The following is a 10,118-nucleotide window of genomic DNA, read 5'->3' as shown; positions in this document are numbered from 1 at the left end:
AGAATTGTTATAAAATGATGTATAGATGGTACATGACGCCAAAGAAAATAGCAAATATGAACCAGAACATGTCTAGTAAATGTTGGAAATGTAAGAAGCACGAAGGCTCATTTTACTTAGAGAGAATTGTTATAAAATGATGTATAGATGGTACATGACGCCAAAGAAAATAGCAAATATGAACCAGAACATGTCTAGTAAATGTTGGAAATGTAAGAAGCACGAAGGCTCATTTTACCACATGTGGTGGACATATGATAAGGCTGTGGACTTTGGGACAAAAGTTCACGGCGAAATGCAAAAAATATTGAAATTTTCCTTTAAAAGAGCACCTGAGATTCTGCTTTTAGGACTTAAAATGGAAGAACTAAATGTGAAGAAAAAAACTCTATTCTGGTATTTAATAACAACAGCAAAAATGGTTTATGCACAATGCTGGAAACAAGAGAAAATACCAGAAATAGAAGATTGGATACAAAAGGTTCTGTTCATGGCAGAAATGAATAAAATAACAAAAAAATTAAACAACAAGGAAGACCAAGAATTTTTTGAGGAATGGGTTGACTTCAAGATTTATCTAGAAAAAAACTGGGATGTAAAACAAAATTTACTTTGTTTAGATCAATATTAAGAACAAGATTGTTATCATAGAATATACAAGACTTTTGGAACACAGGGGAAACGCATTGTGGGAAGCCACTGGAGAGGAGGGAGGGGGAAGGGAAACTGATTATAAGAAAACTGTATTGAATTTGTGAAATGTATTAAGAAAATAAAAGTTTCTTGACCAAAAAAAAAAAATGAAGTGTATAACATTAATCCCAGAACTTCTCCATGCAGCTAGGAATGCTCCATGCATCATAAATATATGCATCAAAGAATGCTCAGTTATGATATGACATCCCTTTCTGGATTAGACCCAGGACCCGTAAAAAGTGGTCATGCAGTTTTTTTTAAAAAATCAGCATCTGGATTGCATGGACAATGACCACTACTGGATGAGGTCCATGAAAAACCAAGAAATTACTCTGCACCAATCACCTGCAGAAGAGAGAGATGAATAAAACCAGCCCCCTCCTCCCCCAAACAAGTGATCAAATCCTATCAAAGCTGGCCATACTGACCATCAGGTTGCTGGTTGCAATATCCTTATGCTCAGGCCATTGCTCTGTACAAGGTTTTGTTCTAAAATTACATTGCAGCCAACCCATTGGCTAACCTTGTTTTCGTGTCACAAGATGTGGATTTTAGCAAATATTTATCAAATGAGACTGCCAATCTGTTCTGCCACTTTAATGGATACTCCTGAATCTCACATGAACTGGAAGAATTTTGTTCTTTACTCCTCAGTGAAACAGCTCTTTTTCTAATGATGGCAGCAAAATGTTATCTTCAATGCGGCTGGCATATTTGAAAAGATTTTGTCTTCATACTGCCCTGACCTGGATAGCCCAGGCAAGCTTGAGCTCAACAGATCTTGGAAGCTAAGCAGGACTGACCCTGGCAAGTATTTGGATGGGAGATCTCCAGAGAATACCAGGGCCAGGAGGCCAGAGGCAGGCTATCAAGCCACTTCTCTGAACGCCCTCCGTGCCCCACTAGGAGTTGCCAGAGGTCACCATGACTTCCAGGCACGCACACATATATACACATGCAAAAATACACTCTCCCCAAGATTTTGTCTTCATACCAAGAAAGAGAGAAGTGTGATCCGAGTCTGTAATATACAGAATGTTTGTGAAGTCTGAACGCCTTCAATCCCATCCCTGAAGGAACTCCACCCCCTGCTTTGTGTAATGAACTGAAACTTGAGCAGTAGGAGGTTGTCACAAAAGTTATGAAAGCTTCCCCCCTGGCATGCTATTTATTCACACAGACAGATGCCACTCATCCACTCTGTCTGCTGGCCAACCTACTGAAGTAGAACCAAGTTCAACAGAGGATTTAAATTGCCTTTCGTTCATAGCTGTCTTGTGCTAGTCCATCATGAAACCACTGGCGATAGGGAACATTCAGTCAGGGTAAATGTAATAGAAAACAATGGGCTATTCATGACGAGCAAGGGAGTCACTTGCAAGGCAGCAATTTAATATGCACCAGTTAAACTGACATGTTGATCAAACGACTTTCTGTCCTGCTGACACTTCTGGCATGGCTTGTGGGTAAGCAAGCAAGTTGTAACAGCACTGTGACTGAGAAGCAATATTTCTCATAGCTGAGTAGAAATGGATTGTTTGCAGGCTAAGTAATGGGATATGTATCCTTTCATCTCCATAGCTTTGGTTGGATTCTGCCAAAGCTAGTGGTCACCAGAAGTTTGCAAGGAAATCTTTAGACAGATTCCTTTCATGTTTGCTCAGCTGAGTGAAGCCATTATCTGCAATCCATAGAGTGAGATAAATATAAGTATGCATCAGCAGGTGTTCCTCTGTATGCAGCCCCTTTGCAACATTGCCATGGATTGTCTCTTGAAAAATGGTGGCTTCAAAAAAATCTATGTATTCGTAGTCTCTGGGCTCCAAATGAATTGTGATCCAGTGCCACAGTAGGGTGAGTTTTGAAGGCCAAGGAGTTATTGTCACTTAGGAAGTTATTGGTTTAGCAGTGCTTTTGTCACAGCAAGGCTGTGCAGTTGATTGTCAAGGGTAAGGGGGGGTATTAAGATCTGGATTCTAGAGGTAAACATCAGTGAATGTTTTAATTACATACATGAACACATGAAGCTGCCTTATACGGAATCAAACCTTTGGTCCATCAGAATCAATATTGTCTACTCAGTCTGGCAGCAGCTCTCCAGTGTCTTAGGCAGAGGTCTTTCACTTTACTTACTCGCAGGATGGGCGGGGTATAAATATAATTAATAAATAAATACTACCTGATCCTTTTACCTGGAGATTCCAGGGATTGAGCCTGGAACCTTCTGCATGCCAAGCAGATGCTTTGCTCCTGAAATGGAGCCCCATGGTATGTGTAACACAGTGTTGGATAATCGTCTGTAATGATACATGCTCTTGAATGATATATTGTACGTCAGGCATGGTCTACATGTTACACAGAATTAGGTGGTTGACTAGGATGAGAGAATTCTGGACTATGCCAGAACCTGCATGAACTGGCATGGTCAGCCCTCATATTTTTAAATTTTTGTCCTATGTGAACATTTCCCTGATGTAGTAAATTATAGTGCTACTTTGTACTATTTATGATCGCAGGGAGAAAGATTTAGCATAGTCTTTTGAGCACAGTCCGCTAATTTATTACATGGAGGGAGCATTAGAAAATACGGATCCCCATGTACAGTATGAAGTATACGTTTCTAATCAATCATTGTGTGTGTGTTCTCTTCTGAACTGGTGTGTGTGTGATACATCCCAGATACATGTACAGGACCACAGGAACCCTGGGTGGTGGGTTGTCCCATTTTTTTTATCCCAATTGATGGGAAGGGACTCTCATTTTTCTGCATACCTAGAGCATGCTCTACATACATTCAACCCTCTTTCCTTTTTTGCCTAGCCCCATTGCATGGAGTTTTCTATCCACATGGGGGTCAGTACTTCAGAATGACAGATATGTAGACGTTTATTAAAGGCAATATTAAAGAACATAGAATCATAGAGTTGGAAGGGAACTCCAGGGTCATCTAGTCCAACCCCCTGCACAATGTAGGAAATTCACAAATACCTCCTCCTCCACACCTGCAGTGACCACTACTGTTCCACGTCCAGAAGATGACAAAAACTCTTCTGATTTAATTTCAACCCGTTGGTTCTGGTTCGACCTTCTGGGGCAACAGAAAACAACTCTGTACCATTCTCTACATGACAGCCCTTCAAGTACTATCTTCGTTGCTCTCCTCTGGACATATTCCAGCTTGTCTATATCCTTCTTAAATTGTGGTGCCCAAAACTGAACACAATACTCTAGGTGAGGTCTTACCAGAGCAGAGTAAAGTGGTAGCATCATTTAATGTGATCTGGACACTATACTTCTGTTGATACAGCTAAAAATTGCATTTGCCTTTTTAGCAACTGCATCACACTGCTGACTCATGTTCAGTGTATGGTCTACTAAGATCCATCCTTTTCACACATACTACTGCCAAGACAAGTCTCCCCCAACCTATAATTATGCATTTGATTTTTCCTACCTAAATGAAGAACTTTACATTTATCCCCATTGAAATTCATTAAATTTCTTTTAGCCCAGTTTTCCAACCTGTCAGGATCATCCTGTATCCTGACTCTGTCTTCTACCGTATTTGCTACCCCTCCCAATTTAGTATCATCTGCAAATTTAATAAGCATTCCCTCTATCCCTTCATCCAAATCATTGATAATGATGTTGAACAAAACAGGTCCCAGGACAGATCCTTGAGGCACTCCACTTGTCACTCCTCTCCAAGAAGATGAGGAACCATTCGCAAGCACTCTTTGGGTGTTAGTTACAGATCCACCTAACAGTCATAGGATCCAAACCACATTTTTCCAATTTGTTAACAAGAATATTATGTGGAACCTTATCAAAAGCCTTACTAAAATCAAGATAAACTATGTCTACAACATGTTGTCAAAGGCTTTCACGGCCAGAGTTCATTAGCTGTTGTAGATTTTCCAAGCTGTATGGCCATGGTCTTGGTTACAGCATTCCCCTGATCCAGCAAGGTAGGAACTTTCTCAAAACAAGAGATAAGCTTAGTCTGGCATGACTTGTTCTTGCTGGCTCTTAGTAATTACAGCCATCCTTTCTAAATGCTCAAGGACTGTCTGTTTGATGATTTGTTAAAAAACTTTCCCCGGTATAGATGTCAAGCTGACGGGTCCTCCTTTCCCCCCTTCTTGAAGATAGGGACAACATTTGCCCACCTCCAATATTTTGGCACCTCACCTGTTCCCTAAGAATTCTCAAAAATAATGGACAGAGGCTCAGAAATTACATCTGCAAGTTCTTTTAGTACCCTTGGATGCAGCTCATCTGGCCCCAAGGACTTAGTTTCATTTAAAGAAACTAAATTTGTTTGGTGGTGCTCTAAACCTAAATGTCTTAGTCTGAAACACTTCTGTTCTGCAAAATGTTGCAAAGCTGTAACAGAATAATAGTGAAAAATGGTTATACTAAGTAATTACTTTAGAAACTGTGGCCCAGTGAATAAATCACTGGACTTTGCTCGAAAGGGCTTGGATTGACAGATAATGAGACTTGTAAACTGACAAATCTCAGATCAGTTCTTCGGTATCGCAGAAATTACTATCAAACCTATCTCTTGAGATCATTATTTAGGACAACCAAGGTAAGAATGTACAATGCTTTGCATCAGCTATGAAATTATATGGTAAATTGGCCTGAAAATGCAGTGATTTAAGCAGTAAAGCCAAAATCCCTGAAATATGTCCCAGGAAGTTAGAATATCTGCTATCAAAGAAAAAAATGATGAGGTTAAAAGTTGATTTACAATCTGAAGCTAAAATACCTCATTCAAATAGCTATTATGTACAGTCCTTATCCTGTAACGAATGGCAAGATCTGGGAACTTGCTCCATTGGTATCTGTGACTAATGTATGCTCTATTTATGTGAAAAGAATAAATCCCAAAAAAGAGAGTTTGACTGAAGCAGGCAGAGAAAAAATGACAATGGTACACAAAGGAGGCACTATTTACTTCAGCCTAAATACAAATTCCACTGTGAGCTTTGAGGACTCTGTTTTGGCTGCAGCAATTCGGAAGAATTCATTTGATTTTTATGTGTGCATTGTCTGTGTGTGTAATGGTAGTCTAGGGTTACATGTTTATTAAAAGAAAAGCTATAAGGCTTAGCCAAAATATGATCAGCTCAGATAAAAGCTGATTCATTTTGCCCCAAGGGCAAAATCACTGAAATAAACCCCACTAAGCGCTAAAAATCAAGGAGAATCAAAGCTACAAATCTGGCAGGCAAGAGCATTAATTTAGCCGTACTATAGATGTTGTATTATAGTGAGGATTTTAATGTGTTCATTCCTTGAGGGGGGAAAACAACTACAAGCATCTGCTTTACATTATGCCCACAGAAAGTTGATTTCACCACACTTTAGGCTTAGAAATCCAAGCAATGGTCTCTGACCCTCTCTCAAAATAACTTCTGATAAGAGCCGAGCTGCAACTGTTTTTGTACAGTCAGTTGAAGTTCAAGCATATTTTGAACACCATTCCCCAAGGGAGACTGTGAGGATAAAATGGAGGGGGATGGAGATAACCATGTATGCTGTCCTGAACTCCTTGGAGGAAGGTGGCACAAAAATGTGCTAAATAAATTCCATTCATTTTTGCTTTCATTTCCACTACATTCTGACAATCATTTCTCTGCAGCACGAGCCTATTGTTACAGAACCTGTTATCAGTTCGGGGCTCAAGTTTGGGATTGGGAGATTCACAAATGATTGCAAAACAAGGGACTCACTTGTTCAATGACTCCCTTCCACTAAGTCTTCCTTAGACAAATAAAAACTCTCTCCAATGGAATACAGAAAAATTTAGCAGAAGGTCCCTTTCATATAGGCTCTTCAAACTTGGTTTGGTTTTGAAGGTAAACAGATCCAATGATTCTCTTAGGTCCCTGTTATACAGGCTTCCATTTTGCCTTCTCAAGGGCAAACAGATTTTTTAAAGGTTTCAGATACCTTAAGGATAAAACTATGTCCTCCTGCAGTTAATAAAGGCCTAATCTGGGTTTTCCAAAACCTGTTCTGATTCAGGAAGTGGGTTGTGCCCTTTTGTCCCTTAGGTATGCATACATTTAAAAAATCTTTTAATCTCATCTTTTTTTAAAAAAAAATCACAAACATTTCATAAAATTATGTTTTCTTTAGCCATACATATGAATGGAGTGAACACAACTGTAATTATGATGTAAATAATCATTAAAACAAGTCAAAAGCAGCAATTAAACAATTGGCATCTCTCCTTTCCTAATTTTATCCTCACAACAACCACTGTGAAGTAGGTTAGGCTAAAAGTATGTGACTGACCCAAGGTCACCCAACAAGCTTTCATGGCTGAGATGAGATCCTGCTCCAGATCCTAGTCCAGTCCAGCCCCCCAAATTAAAAAAAAATCAAAACAAAGAAGTTTTAATCAAATGTAAAGCAGAACAAACAGCAACATATCAATCACTGCGGCCATATTCAGACAAGCCTCTGTTTGTTCATGATGGACATGTGCTGTTTTGTGCCCACACTCACACCATGCACAGTGGGACTGAAATTTTAAGACTGTGAGATGGTTTTCTAAAAAACTGGCTTTAAGATTGAACTGTGAGTATCCCAGGAGGATTAAAAAAGGATTTTCCTTTTTCCTGGGATGAGCAGGGATTGCTCTGATACATACTGTTAGATTTCTCATGTCTATTAATAAATAATGTATAATGGCAAATCTATACTGCGCTGTGGAGAATGTGCCTTTATAGAGAATTTATTGTCTAGTTTTTCATTTGGAGGCGGTGAATTAAAGAAGAAAAAGCTTAGTTACAAATAGATTCAATACACTGAATAATAAGTTATCTTATTATTTTTGTTTTATCAATTGGAAAGTGCTATCAAGTAATTTAACAAATCTGAACTGCAATCTACAGCCAATTTTGGATAATTTAACCCCATTGAAGTTCAAAAGATTACACCAATTAAGGTGCAACACACTGATTTTAAAGGTTTGTGATTATAGCTGTTTATGGAAGAATCCATAGGAAAGCAAGATACTCTAGAACATCCTGCAATGCAGCTAGAGCTGAAAAAAGTCAAATAACAACCCCCTAACTCAAACCTTTAGCCTTCTTGCTTATGTTTTGCCATACCTTTTCATACTATTTGCCTGCTTAATTCAGGGTTGTATTGATGTTGGTTGTGGAAGTGGTTGATGGCAAGACGAGGGGGGGGGGGGGGGGAGGGACTCCTTGAAGCGGTTCCCGAAGACATTATGTTTGGGGGGAAATGGCATTTTATCAGAAGCATGGGATAGATATTTTCCTTAGACCAAGTGTGCTGAGTTTAAAACTACTGATTCTCACTGGCTTCTGTAGCATTGTAAAATGTTCAGAAGACCAGATCTCTGCATTTCATTTATCTGTGCATCAACTATTGATTGTTTGTAATTTGAATAGAGTATTGCAATAAAAACAAACAGGAAACTTGTGGCACTTTAAAGAATTAGAACCTTTTCACATTACGTTTCTAATCTGGATGTTATCTGTCATTGGGCTGGTTCTGAGTAAAATGATACAGGGATGGGCATTCCACACAGCAAGTTTCCTTCCATTAAGGGGCTGTCCCTGAAGCGCTATGGCCATTTCACACAGTGCAGCTTTCCCCCGCCATTTCCTCTGCATGCATGATTTTCTTTGGCTGTTGCTTTTTTTTAAAGGTTCTAATAAGAGCACTGAAATGCTAAACAAATAGAGCAATTTAGTGCAGTAGTGACACCATAAACAACCCTGGCTTCTCAGCCTCATTTGCAATTCTCCCTCTCCCAAACCCCCAACTGCAGCACACATTTCCTTTCTCATTCATTAACTGGAACTAAGGGAAAGCCCCCTCCTGTTATGCAAATAGAAAATACAGCACACAATTGTTTTCCCCACTCTCTTCCCCAAAAGACCAGCTTTTACTCCAACAGTTTCATCAGAGGAAGAAGAACGAGAGAAGACTAAGAGAGAGAGAAACAAAAGCCTTCAGATAAAATTGATTTTTTTTCCTCTTTGCATCACTGAGCTGCAATCAGGAGCTCGGGAAGGGGGAGCTGTAAATGAGACTGAGAAGCCAGGGTTGTTTATGGTATTGCTATTGCACTGAATTGCTCTATTTGTTTAGCATTGCAGCACTCCAATTAGAACCTTCCAAAAAATGGCTGAGGAAGATTGCATGTGCAGGGAAAATGGGCAGGTGCAGGGGGTGAAAAAGGGAGGGGAAAGAAAGCGGCATTACAGGAAGTGCTATGGGGCATTTCACACAGTACCCCATAGCGATTCAGAAGTGGAAGTAGGATTTGAAACCAAAAGAAAGGCAGTTTTCCTTTCTGAGGCATGCCTTTCTGAACGGGACACAAGCGGGTTTGTTTGAAAAGGTAAATATATTCCATTAGCAGCTGGTTACTAAGACAGTTCTGACTGAAATGACAGAAAAAATCCATTAGTAACCAGTTACTAAACTGGAATACACAGGCTGTCTGAAAAGCTCCTTATTCTAGCATAAGCCTTTGTACACTAAAATCATTTTCTCAGATGTATTGTACATAGCTATAATAATTTTGTCTAAGTATAGATTTCATTTCTGTGTTGTAAGCAATGTATGCTCCTCACATTAGGGACTAAGGATAAATTAGGCATTCTGCTTGTTTACTTACTATCGAATTCTCCAGTGGGCACCTTGTCTGAGTTGGCAGAGGTGAACACAGATGTAGTGCTGGAGATACCCAGACTCATTGTTCTGGGGGACTTCAACATTCATTCCAAGGATACCTCACCAGGGCCAGTCCAGATTTTAGTTTATTTGTCTGCTTTGGGTCTCTCCCAAATTATGACTGGCCCAGCACATGAAAGTGACAACACCTTGGACCTAATCTTTTGCACTGGATCTTTGAGGGAAGGTTTGATTTCAGGGCTGGAGATTTGCCCTGAACCATTGTCTGACCACTCAAAACCAAGGTCAATGTGGCTCCAACACAGGCCCGGAGCTAAAGTGGGGCATTTTGGGCGCCTAGCCCCCTGACTTCCTGCCAAGGCCCCATGACATCCATCTATCCCAGCCACCCCGCTGCCCCTTGCCACCCCTTCCCCAAGTGTGGCTTGCTTCTCCACCCCATCAAACTGTTACTGCCGGAGCCCCTTGCCCTGCCATGGGAGGCCTCCATGGATGAGTGGCTGCCTGCTCCAACTGCTCCTGCCTGCTCCAACTGCTCCTGCCTGCTCCAACTGGCAAGCATAAGTTTAAAAAAATTATTTTAATTTTATTTTTTATTTTTGAGACGTCAATGCCTCCCGGCTTATTTAAAAGCCCCCTGAATTACAAAATCCTGGCTACGGGCCTGCTCCAACACCCTGCAGAAGAGGGCCCCCAGTTTAAAATGGTCCATCCATGGAGACATATGAATT

This window comes from Gekko japonicus, unplaced genomic scaffold (genome assembly GCF_001447785.1).
Source record: "Gekko japonicus isolate JY-2015 unplaced genomic scaffold, Gekko_japonicus_V1.1 scaffold77, whole genome shotgun sequence".
NCBI classification, from domain to species: domain Eukaryota; kingdom Metazoa; phylum Chordata; class Lepidosauria; order Squamata; family Gekkonidae; genus Gekko; species Gekko japonicus.
The sequence above is the reverse complement of the archived record's forward strand: the minus strand, read 5'-3'. Positions refer to the sequence as shown.